The 13,264-nt window shown below is 37.9% G+C and overlaps 1 protein-coding gene across 4 annotated transcripts in view; it reads left to right on the top strand.

The window, feature by feature from the left end:
- Window positions 1–13,264, top strand: part of RFX7 (regulatory factor X7) — a 137,032-nt gene that overhangs the window by 100,763 nt on the left and 23,005 nt on the right. The window contains exon 1 of one of the 4 annotated variants that reach the window (XM_021094860.2): window positions 11,219–12,642. The exons of the other annotated variants lie outside the window; for them this stretch is intronic. The gene's annotated coding sequence lies outside the window, so the exon portion shown is untranslated. Of the gene's footprint in view, window positions 1–11,218; window positions 12,643–13,264 lie in introns of those variants that run through there. 4 annotated transcript variants of the gene reach the window in all.

The raw sequence follows: 13,264 nt of genomic DNA on the forward strand, positions 1-13,264 counted from the left end.
CCGGAGACTCCCACAGTTAATCCTAATATGTTAACACTTATTTGGATTAATACCAACTTAATTTCAAAAGTAAATGAACACTTTTGCTGTTTCCTATCTCTATCTCCCCCACCCCATTCATCTTATGCATTGTGTACCCATCCAACACAGATTTATATTTGATGCTGTATGTAGTTGTCTTTTAGATCAGGCGAATAAAGAAGTTACAAACAAAAAATTCATTTAGACTGTATTTTATGTTTAACTATATAATTACCATTAATGGTGTTCTTGGCATTCTTTATTTCTTCATGTGGTTTCAAATTACTATTTAGTGTCCTTTCATTTAAGCCAAAATATAGTTTCCGGTGCTATACAGTAGGACCAGATTGCTACTGATGAATTCTCTCATATTTTTGTCTTGCCATTGAAGTCTCTACTCATTTTGCTTAATGATCAGCTATTGTTTGGAGAGTCCTTAAATACCCTGAACCAATAAATCAGTCTTTGCCAAAGGGTTCTGTGTGTATGTTGGGGTGAACCATAAACACTTAGTCAACTCTTCCTTAGCCTTCACTTCCTGCTTTTGCATAGACTCAGGTTTAGCAAGAAGTTAAAGTGTAGGGACTTCTTGGGTCTTTAAATGCACACAGTTCTTTGCATATGGATGGCCTTCTAGATTCGCAGTTGTATATTGGAGTTTTTTGAAGCTTCTTTGGAGATCTTATTTCCCAGCTTTGCTGTTTGATTAGTCTGTTGTTTGCCCCAACTGATATCCACTGTCTCAAGCAGCCGCAAAGTTGAGATACTTACATATGATCTTTTTAACAACTCGTTTTTCCCACCTTTTCACCCCCTCAAAGGAGAAAGTTTTTCAGAGTGGACAAGGTCCAACACAGGTCAGATACAGCCAGTAGTTGGCATCTTATGTAGAATGAACCATGCAAGACAAACAGTGATTCTTGGGGATGAGGCTTTGAGGGAGCTCCAGCTGTGTTACGTTTTTTCTGGTGGCCAGCGGCTGAACTGGGTGTATGGGCTGTTACTCTGCAGGGCTACTGCTGGAGAATGTTATCAGACTAGGGTAAGTTTAAATGATATAAAACTTCTTACTGAAAATTCAGCCGTTTTTCTCAGATAAAAGTCTGAGAGAAGAAAAAAAAAAAAGTAGTGAACTCAGCTAGTATCCATAAGGACGTGAGTTCGACCCCTGGCTTTGCATAGTGGGCTAAGGATCCGGCATTGCTGTGAGCTGCAATGTAGGTCACAGATGCAACTCAGATCTGGCATGGCTGTGGCTGTGGTGTAGGCCAGCATCTGCAGCTCTGACAGAACCCCTAGCCTGGGAACTTCCATGTGCCACAGGTGCAGCCCTAAAAAGACAAAAAATAGTCTATAAAAAGCATATACTATGAAAAAGATTCTTTCGCAATTATATTGGATATTTTCTATTGCTACAGAATAAGTCTAAAATCTTTTATTTTTTCAGAGGAAGGCAGAATTAATTACATAGTAGCGAAAGATCAGACTTTGGAACTATTTATATCTGTGTCCTAATTTTAAGCTTACTGGGTTTTGTAGCCATAGACAGATTCTTAATCTTTAGTGCCAGTTTGCTTGCTATTCCTTTGTGAAATGTAAAAATACCATACTCTTTTTATTAAAGTTTAAAACTGTGTATATGTAACATTTATCTAAATGCTTGAAACATAGCCCTCAGTATGTGGCAGCAGTTCTTTTCAGACTCTTCAATAATCCAACATTTTGGCCTTACCTTGTATATATTTTGTATATATTTTGTTCTCCATTTATCCCCATGGTTCATCCTAAACCTTAGCTATTTTGAACTTCTTAAAATTCCAAAAGCACTCCCTGCCTTCTCAGTTTTTATTCACATTCTTTCCTCAAAATGAAGTATATCTGCCTCACCCCCCTCCCACACTAACACCCATATGATTAATTCTACTTGCTTTTTAAGGCTCCATTTTTTTTATTACTCAATGAATTTATTATACTTGTAGTTGTACAGTGATCATCACAACCCAATTTTATAGCATTTCCATCCAACAACCCAAGCGCATCTCCCCACCCCCCAAACTGTCTCCTCCGGAGACCATAAGTTTTTCAAAGTCTGTGAGTCAGTAGCTGTTCTGCAAAGAAGTTCATTCTGTCCTTTTTTCAGATTCCACATGTCAGTGAAAGCATTTGATGTTGGTGTCTCATTGTATAGCTGACTGCACTTTGCATAATTCCTAGGTCCGTTCATGTTGCTAAAAATGCTGGTATTTCGTTCCCTTTAATGGCTAAGTAATATTCCATTGTGTATATGTACCACATCTTCTTGATCCACTCCTCTGTCGATGGACATTTAGGTTGTTTCCATGTCTTGGCTATTGTAAATAGTGCTGCAGTGAACATCAGAGTACATGTGTCTTTGCGAGTCATGGTTTTCTCTGGATAGATGGCCAGGAGTGGGATTGCTGAATCAAATAATAGTTCTGTTTTTAGTTTTCTAAGGAATCTCCATACTGTTTTCCACAGTGGTTGCACCAATTTACAATCCCACCAACAGTGTACTAGGGTTCATTTTTCTCCACACTCTCTCCAGCACTTACTGTTTGTAGACTTTTTGATGAATGCATTCTGGCTGGTATAAGGTGGTACCTCATAATGGTTTTGATTTGTATTTCTCTAATAATCAGTGATGTTGAACATCTTTTCATGTGGTTTTTGGCCGTCTGTATGTCTTCTTTGGAGAATTGTCTGTTTAGATCTTCTGCCCATTTTTTGATGGGGTTGTTTGTTTGTTTGTTTGTTTGTTTTTGGTATGGAGCTGCAGAAGGTGTTTCTAAATTTTGGAGATTAATCCCTTGTCAGTTGATTCACTTGCAAAGATTTTCTTCCATTCTGTGGGTTGTCTTTTCGTTTTGTTCAGGGTTTCCTTTATTGTGCAGAAACTTTTAAGTTTGATTAAGTCCCATTTGTTTATTTTTGGTTTTACTGTCATGACTCTAAGAGGTGGATCCGAGAAGATGTTGCTGTTGTTTATGTCAGAGAATGTTTGGCCTATGTTTTCCTCTAAGAGTTTTATGGTGTCTGGTCTTATATCTAGGTCTTTAATCCGTTTTGAGTTTATTTTTGTGTATGGTGTGCGGGAGTGTTCTAGTTTCATTCTTTTACATGTGGCTGTCCAGTTTTCCCAGCACCACTTTTTGAATAAGCTGTCTTTTCTCCATTGTATATTTTTGCCTCCTTTGTCATAGATTAGTTGGCTGTAGGTGCATGGGTTTAATTCTGGGCTTTCTGTCCTGTTCCGCTGATCTATATTTCTGTCTTTGTGCCAGTACCATGTGGTTTTGATGATATGTATTTGCTTTGTAGTATCATCTGAAGTCTGGGAGCCTGATTCCTCCAGCTCCATTTTTCTTTTTCAGGATGGCTTTCGCTATTCTGGGTCTTTTGTGCTTCTAAACAAACTTTAAAATACTTTGTTTGAGTTCTGCAAAAAATGTCCTTGGTAATTTGATCAGGATTGCATGGAATCTGTAGATTGCCTTGAGTAGTACAGTCATTTTGATAATAGTGACTTTTCCAATCCAAAGTCATGGTATGTCTTTCCATCTATTTGTGTCATCCTTGATTTCATTCATCAGTGTCTTACGCTTTTCAGGGTACAGGTCTTTTGTCTCTTTAGGTAGGTTTACCCCTAGGTATTTTATTCTTTTGGATGCAGTGGTAAACAGGATTGCTTCCCTAATTTCTCTTTCTGATCTTTCATTGTTAGTGTATAGAAATGCCGTCAATTTCTGTGTATTAATTTTGTATCCTGTGACTTTGCCAGATTCCATGGTTGATCTCTAACAGTTTTGTGGTAGAGTTTAGGATTCTCTAGGTATAGCATCATGTCATCTGCAAACAGTGATAGTTTTACTTCTTCCTTTCCAATTTGGATTCCTTTTATTTCTTTTACTTCTCTGATTGCTGTGGCTAGGACTTCCAAAACTGTTGAAGAGTAGTGGCGAGAACAGACATCCTTGTTTTGTTCCTGATCTCAGCGGGAATTCTTTCAGCTTTTCCCCATTGAGAATGATGTTCCTTGTGGGTTTGTCATATATGGCCTTTATTATGTTGAGGTAGGTTCCCTCTATGCCCACTTTCTGAAGGGTTTTTATCAGAAATTGGTGTTGCATTTTGTCAAAGGCTTTTTCTGCGTCTGTTGAGAGGACCATATGGTTTTTCTTCTTCAGTTTGTTAATGTGGTATAGCACACTGATGGATTTGCAGATATTGAAGAACCCTTTTATCCCTAGGATAAATCCCACTTGATCATGATGTACCATCCTTTTAATGTATTGTTGAATGCAATTTGCCAGTATTTTGTTGAGGATTTTTGCATCGATATTCATCAGTGAAATTGGCCTGTAATTTTCTTGTTTTTGTGGCTTCTTTATCTGGTTTTGGTATCAGCATGATGGTGGCCTCATAAAATGAGTTTGGGGGTATCCCTTCCTCTGCAATGTTTTGGAATAGTTTTAGAAACATAGGTGTTAGCTCTTCTCTAAATGTTTGATAGAATTGGCCTGTGAAGCCATCTGGTCCTGGACTTTTGTTTGTTGGAAGTTTTTTAATCACAGTTTCAATTTCAGAACTTGTGATTGGTCCGTTCATCTTTTCTATTTCATCTTGGTTTAGTCTTGGAAGTTTGTACATTTCTAAGAATTTGTCCATTTCTTCTAGGTTTTCTGTTTTATTGGCGCATAGTTGCATATAGTAGTCTCTTATGATCCTTTGTGTTTCTGTGATGTCCATTGTGACTTCTTTTTCATTTCTAATTTTATTGATTTGAGTCCTCTCTCTTTTTTTCTTGATAAGTCTGCCTAAGGGTTTATCAATTTTGTTGATCTTTTCGGAGGACCAGTTTTTTGTTTGATTGATCTTTTCTATGGTTTTCTTCATTTCTGTTTCATTGATTTCTGCTCTCATCTTTATGATTTTTTTCCTTCTACTGACGTTAGGTCTTGTGTGTTCTCTCTCAAGCTGCTTTAGATGTAAAGTTAGTTTGTTTATTATTATTGTTAGGGAAGTTTTTGGATATTGTCTCTTTGAGTATTTTTTCTGTCTCTTCTCCTTCTGGCACCTCTATAATATAGATGTTGGTGTGTTTAACATTGTCCCAGAGTTCTCTGAGACTCTCTTCATGTGTTTTCAATCTTTTTTCTCTTTTCTGTTCTGCGTCCATAATTCTTACTAATCTGTTCTCCACCTCGCTTGTCATTCTTGTGCCTCCTATATTCTGCTTTAGCTGCTTCTAATGAATTTTTTATTTCAGTTATTTTATTTTGCATCTCTTCTTGTTTATGTTTTATATCTTGTATCTCTTTGCTCAGTGTTTCCTGTAAGTTATCCATCTTTGCCTCCAGTTTATTTCCAGTATCTTGCATTATCTTCAGCATCAACAATCTAAAGTTTTTTTCCTGGTGGCTAAGAATCTCCTCATTACTTAGCTGATTTTCTGGGATTTTTTTCTTTCTCCCTCATCTGAGTTAAAGTTCTCTGTCTTTTCATTTTTATATTTTTTGGTGTGGTGACCTTTTTACAGATAATAGAGTTGTGGCCTCTCTTATTTCTGGTGTCTGCCCCCCTTGTGGCTGAAGTCAGTATGGGGGCTTGCTGTAGGCTTCCTGATGGAAGGGGCTGATGCCTGCCTACTGGTAGGTGGAGCTGATTCCTATCCCTCTGGTGGGTGGGGCTTAGTCTTTGGATGGAATTAGAGGCAGCTGTGTGCCTGAGGGAGTCTTTAGGTAGCCTGTTTATTGAGGCACTGGGCTGTGATCCCACCTGGATTGTTGTTTGTCCTGGGGCTTCTCAGCACTGACTGATGGGTGGGGCCAAATTTTCCCAAAATGGCCACCTCCAGAGAAAGGCATGCTGGCTGCTGAATATTCCCGAGAGCTTTGCTTCCAGTGTCTTTCCTTCAGAACAAGCCACGTTCACCCCTGTTCTCCCAGGAGGTCCTCCAAGAACTGCAGTCAGGTTTGACCCAGATTCCTATGGAGACTTTGCTTTGTCCTGGGACCCAGTGCACGTGAAAGTCTGTGTGCGCCTCTTAAGAATGGTATCTCCATTTCCCCCAGTCCTTTGGAGCTCCTGCACACAAGCCCCACTGGCCTTCAATGCCAGATGCTCCAGGGGCTCTTTCTTGCAGTGCCAGATCCCCACACATGGAAGATTGATGTGGGGCTCAGAACTCTCACTTCTGTAGGTGAGTTTGTGTGAACCAGTTAGTTTCTAGTCTGTGGAGCTTCCCACCTGGGAGGTATGGGTTTGCTTATATCATGTAATCACCACTCCTACCTCTTGATGTGGTGTCCTCTTTGTCTTCTGGAGTAGGATATCTTTTATCTTTTTCTTTTTTTGTCTTTTTGACATTTCTTGGGCCGCTCCCACGGCATATGGAGGTTCCCAGGGTAGGGACCGAATCGGAGCTGTAGCCACTGGCCTACACCACAGCCACAGCAACCTGGGATCCAAGCCGCATCTGCAACCTACACCACAGCTCACAGCGCACCAGATCCTCAACCCACTGAGCAAGGCCAGGGATTGAATCTGCAACCCCATGGTTCCTAGTTGGATTCTTAACCACTGAGTCACGATGGGAACTCTGGAGTAGGATGTCTTTTTGAAGGTTTCCAGTCCATTTGGTTGAAGATTGCTCAGCCTTTAGTTGTGGATTTTGTTGTTTTTAGGAGAGAAGTTCAGCTTCAGTCCTTCTATTCCGCCATCTTAATCCCATCTCCCCAAGGCTCCATTTAAATACACTTTCTCCATATACCATTATATCTTTAATGACCTAAAGTAAAAATCAGTCCCTACTCTGATCACATTTTGTATCTCTGTCATAACATTTGTTTACAGTATTTTAGGTAGCTTTCATTGAGATATAACATTCACACAGAGAAGTGTACAACCTGATAAATTTTCTCATAGTGAGTACACTCATATTATTAACTTCCAGATGAAGAAACAGCATCACTATCATCCCAGAGGCCCCTTTTGTCTTCTTCCAGTCACCACCCTTCCCACCCCCTCCGCCTATACCCCACTGCTGCCAAGAGTAACTGCTTTCCTGGCTTCTAACACCATGGATTATCTTTACTTGTTTTTGAACATCATATAAATAAAATTATACAATTACCTGCATTATATTTATAAAAGTCAAACATTTTACTTTGTGTAATTTTAGTTCATTACTTTTAATTGCTGTTTAGTATTCTGTTTATAATTTCCAAAATTTCTTTTTCCATTCTACTGTATATGGACATTAGGGGTTTTTTTTGCCCCATTTGGGTTTTAATTTGCATTCCTTGATGACTAATAAAGTTGAATGACTTTTTATTTTTTTTATTTTTACTTTTTGGCCATTTGGATATCCTCTTTTGTGAAGAACCTATTTAAGTCTTTGTTCATTTTTTCCCTCCTAAATAATCATTAAAGACAGATAAATACATCACACTCATCATTTTTAGCTGACATAATTTCTGGAAGAATGACATACTGTATACATCATAGCTATATATGTTTACTAATTTGAGACTAAATGCATCAAATTAAATTTGGGGCGAATCAGTGTTCTTCAGAAGGAAACTTTTGAAAATGTAGCAGTACCACCAGTCCACAAATATATATTGAATATCCGTTGTGTAAAACTGTGCTTGGCTCATTGGTGATATAGAGAACCACTCACTAATTAACCTGCAAATCATCTTTACTTCTGTATTCTTTAGTTTCTTTGTCTGTAAAATGGTATGAAAACACAAGATGATGTTAAAGTTTGTTGGAAGGATTTTAAATGCAGATGACCGTGTTTCTATCCAAATGCATTGTTTTACTAAAATAATTTCAGAAAAGTTTGAAACTATTAAAGAATTATTAGTGTAGTAAAATTGGCTTTGAGTGAAACTCAGAATGGAAATGGTTAATCAGGAATTAATTGAATCAAGGCCCATTGTTTCAGTGTTTTTGTTCTTAATCTATGGGCAGAAATTATATTCATATAATCTGAACATTTTATTTTGAGGTTAATTTAAAACAAAACTCAGACAATCTAAAAATGAAAGTAAGCCTACCAATATAGTTTGCACTATATACAGTGATGCATTTTTCATTTTAAAAACTACAATCCAAATTGACTAAAAGAATAATTGTTTTAAATGTCTCTTTATAAGCAATAGTGAGAAATCAGAACTTTCTTAAGAAATAAAAAAGTAGACATATTTACTTATTAAAAATTAAGGACACAAATTTCTTTTTAAAATATTGAGGATTTATAGATGGCCAACCCTGAAACTTATGTTCTTTTTTTAGTAATTTATAAACTTCAGGATAAAATCCTTGACCTATTATTCATGATTCACCATGACTGAATGTTTTTCATGGGATTATCACCTAAAATTATTTTAGGTGATAATCCCATGAAAACAGAAAAGCAAGTTGGAATGAAAGATCTAGTTAATAAGGTCATATGTGATCATTTTTTTATATATTCATGATAGTTCAACTCTTCTTTAAATTAATTTTGTTGACTTCAAGCAAAGTAATCTTTCAGATATATTATTATATAGTTACTTACCACAAAAATAATATTTATCACCTGAATTTCAAAGGCAATATTTGATCTTAGTCTAAGCTCGGCTTAAGAGTACTATAACAACTCTTAATTTCTCTCCAGGGCCTAGACTAAAAGACCCCATAACTAACTAATAGATTTATGTAGTACTTTCCCAACTGTGGGCACCAAAACCTCATGTACATTACACCGTGTACATCTGCAGTGTTCTCTGAGTGTTCCTGCCAAATGTCAGAGCCTTGTGGACTTTAGGCATGCCGCAGACTCAGCTTTGTGTCATTGTTCTGTCAAGAACATGGAACAATAAGAAAAATCAAATCTATTTATGATCAAGGTCAGGCCCTTTCAAAGAGTTTTCTCTCCAAAATCTCTATCAAATTGCATCTTAAAATCTCTGGAAGATTTCAACAACTGTTGCGCTTTCAGAGGCTCAAGCTAATTAGATGTTCGATCACATTACTTTTACCTCTTTTATGTATTACCTAGCAAATGTATTTATTATTTTCTTAATACTTGTAAGAAAGTATAATTCTACCATATCTTTAGAACCTTCCTAAATTTCATATCTTTTATTGTCATTTTTAATACACGAATGTTAGTAATAGTATGGGTCTTGGTTAAAAAAAAAAGTGCTTTTAATAGAAGTTAGTAATTTTAATAAATTCTTCTCTTTATAAATATTATTAAAAATTAATGATATGATTTTGTTTGCTTTCTAGGCATTCAGTTTGCTTACAGTTACTAATTAGAAATAAAGCTTCTCATCTGTAAGATGAGTGGATTAAGCTAGATGACCAAATTCTTTCCACATTCACCATTCTGTGCAAGTTTCTTAACTATAAAATGTTTTTAATAAAATATCTGGGGAGAACAGTTCAAGATGGTGACGTAGGAAGATCCTGAATTTGCCTCCTCCCATGGGTGCACAGAGTACAGCTACATATGGAATGGTTTCCTCTAATAAACCTCAAGCCTGGCTGAGTGATGACTACACATCAGGCAAAAGGAAGAAAACCACATGAAATGGGTAGGAGAGAATCAGAAACAGCCTCACCATAAACCTCCACTGGTGGCATACCAACTCACAATCAGGAGGGAACTCAAAACCTGGAGATTCTCATGAGGAGCAAAGTGTTCAAACCCCACATCAGGCACCGAAGTTCTAAGAAACAAGCCCTCAAAACATCTCATTTCAAAAAGCACTGGGGTTCACATCCTGAGACCCATGAGCCTGTAATATTCTGAGAAATAGCTCTTGAAAGGCCCATACACTAGGACTCACCCACCCCAGGGCCCAGCTTAGAGGCAGCCTGTCTTGCCTAGACTTAAGTGAAAGAGGCTCACCTGCATATGTTAAAGCATCATCAGCCTGAGGGTCATGCATCCAATTGAAGACTCATCTAGGAGACAGCTGGAACATTCTGCAGGGACAGAGATTAGTGGGTGCCATTTTTGCACTCTCCCTTTGCTGTGCTCCAGAATACAAGTATCTCCCAGGTAGGAGCTACTACATGCATCTGGTGCCCTGATTTTTAAAGCTGCCACCCAAGAGACTCCTCTTGATTTCCTAGCTCTGTAGGCCAGGGGGGCCTGTGTCCCTGCTCCAGTGGAACTGTTAAGAGTCAGAAAGGAGACAATATCTTTGTCAAGTACTCCAGTTTTTGTCGCTGCTGCCTGGGGACACCTCTATTGCATGGGACTGGTGCCAGATGTGTTATAACCAGCAGAGCAAGTTCAGCTACCACCTCCCAGGCACAGCAGCAGTCACAGACCCAAGAGCTTGGTTTTCCTGTGAAGGAGACCTATTACATAGCTGTCATGGCTGCAGCCTGAGGGGCAGGCTTCTAAATAATCATGTGTCTAGGGACTGATTATAACCTCTTCTGGAGACCTTGGAGGGCCGTACTCTCCCCTCTTCCACACTCCTCAGTGGCATTGTACTCCCAAGGAGAGCTTTACACAGGTATCTGGCAGCCTGATTTTTGTGGCTGCTACCCCTAGATCAGCTGGCTCTAGTGGCCAGGGACATGCTTTCCTGGTCATTCCAAAGTAATGTGGCAGTTGAAAAGACAGTTCTTGGCCAGGTCCCATTCCTAAGGCACTGCACAGACAGCAGACTGGGGCAGCCCCCCTCCACCACCCCCGCCATGTTTTCTGTGAAAGAGGCCTCTTTGCTTTCCTCAAGCTTTGGCCTAAGGAGCAGGCTTCACGTTTGGCATATGTCTGGTGGCCTACAGAGCTACTCTCTAGAAACAGATGCATTCTTGGCTCTTTTCCTCTGTCTTGCTCCAGCTCATCAGTATCTCACAGAAAAGAATTACACACTTGTCAGAAGACAGATTCTTGCAACTTCCCAGGGTACACCTCCAGATCACTTGGCTCTGGTGGCCAGAAGGGCTTACTCTTGCAGTCCCTCAAGAGTGTGTATATTTGTATACTCTTAAGAGCTGCTGCCTGATGGTCCGGCTTCCAATCAGCCTAATTTTTGATGCTAAGATTATCCTCTTTAGGACTCTGATAGGTCTCAGTACATATTTAACTACTGGGAGCTATTAAAAATATAATAGGCTGCTTAGACAAGCATTAAAGTTTAAGGGACAACCAAGACCTAGGGCAGGGTTGAACAACAAGTTTCATCTCCAGCATTCCTTCAAGATTGGGAGAAGTGGTTTCATCAGCTGCATAGAAACTAACAGAGAGTCAAACAAAATGAAGAAGAAAGGAATATGATCCAAATGAAAGAACAAGATAAACCTCAGCAAAAAAAACCTTAATGAAATAGAGATAAGTAATTTACTTGATGAAGAATTCAAAGTCAATGCTTATAAACATACTGAACAAACTGAAAGGATATATGAACAAAGTGAGAACATCAACACCAAGATTGATGATATATGAAAGTACGAATAGAAGTCACAGAGCTAAAAAACAGTAACTCAACTGAAAGATAGTCTAGAGCAGTTCGACAACAGACTAGAGGAAACAGAAGAAAGGATCAGTGAAGTTGAAGACAAAGCAGTGGAATTCGCCCAATCAGAGCAGCAAATAGAAAAAAGTGAAGATAGCTTAAGGGACTTAGGAACAACATCAGATGGACTAACATTCACATTATAGAGCTTTCAGAAGGAGAAAGGGACAGATTCCTTATTTGAAGAAATAATGGCTGAAAACTTCCCTAACCTGGAGGAAACAGACATCCTGATCCAGGAAGCCCCAGAAATTCCAAGTAAAAAGAAACCCAAAGAGACCCACACAAGACACATATAAAAATGTGAAAAATTAAAGACAAGGAGAGAATCTTAAGAGCAGCAAGAAAAAAACAATTAGTTAGGTACAAGAGACCCCCTCCCATAAGACTATGTGCAGACTTGTCAGCAGAAACTTTACAGGCCAGGTGGCACTGGCACAATTATATTCAAAATGTTAAAGGAAAAAAATCTCCAGCCAAGAATCCTCAAACCAGCAAAGTTATCATTCAGAGTGGAAGGAGTGATAAAGAGATTTTCAGACACATAAAAGCTCAAAGGAGTTTATCACCACCAAAATAGCTTTAAAAGAAATATTAAAGGGACTTTTATAAGCTGAAAAAAAAAAAGGACACTAATTAGTAACAGGAAAATATCTGAAAGTAAACATCACTGGCAAGGTAGTGGATTAATCATTTATAAAGCCTGTATGAAGATTAAAAAAACAAAAGTAATAAAACTAACTAAGGTTATAATAATTAGTTAATGGATACAGAAGTTTGAAAGATGTAAAATGTAACATAAAACCAGAAAACACTGGGCTGGAAAGTAGAAAACACTGAACTTTAGAATGGGATCATATTTACAGTGTTAGCAACCTAAAGTAGACTGCTATAAGTTTTTATTTATAAGCCTTAGGCTAACTACAAAGTAAAAGCCTATAGTAAATACACGAAAGATAGCAATATAATATGTTACTAAAGAAAATCTTCAAACTACAAAGAAAGAGTAAGAGAAGGATAAAGAACAGAGAGGAGCTACAAAAACATCCAGGAAACAAATATGATGGCGGTAAGTACTTACCTATCAATCATTGCTTTAAATTTACTAACTTCTCCAGTTAAAAAACATAGAGGGGATGAATGGACCCCCCCCTTGCAAAAAAAAATCCATCTATATGCTACCTACAACAGACTCACTTTAGATATAAGGATACACAATGACTCAGAAGTGAAGGGATGGTAAAAGATAGTCCATGAAAATGGAAACCAAAATAAACTGAGGTAACTATACTTCTATCAGAAAAAAATAATTTTCAAAGACTGTAATAAGAGACAAAGAAGGAATTACATAATACTGAGCCAATTCAACAAGAAGCTATGACATTTATAAATATTTTAATCCAACATCAGAATGCCTAAACATATAAAGCAAATATTAACAAACCCTAAAGGGAAAAATAGATACCAATATAATAGTAATAGAAGACTTTAATGTCCCACACTTACATCCATGGATAGATCATCCAGACAGAAAATTAGTAAGGAAAAATCAACCTTAAAAATGACACATCAGACCAGATGTGCTTAACAGATATATAAAAAGAACATTCTATTCAAAAACAACAAATACATGTTTTTCAGGTGCACATGGAATATTCTTCACAATAGGTTGTATGTTAGGCCGTAAAACA

Source organism: Sus scrofa, chromosome 1 (assembly GCF_054392235.1).
Source record: "Sus scrofa isolate SSC_HxYL_T2T_F1_AM1 chromosome 1, Sscrofa_HxYL_maternal_Yorkshire_Landrace_v2.0, whole genome shotgun sequence".
Lineage (NCBI taxonomy): Eukaryota > Metazoa > Chordata > Mammalia > Artiodactyla > Suidae > Sus > Sus scrofa.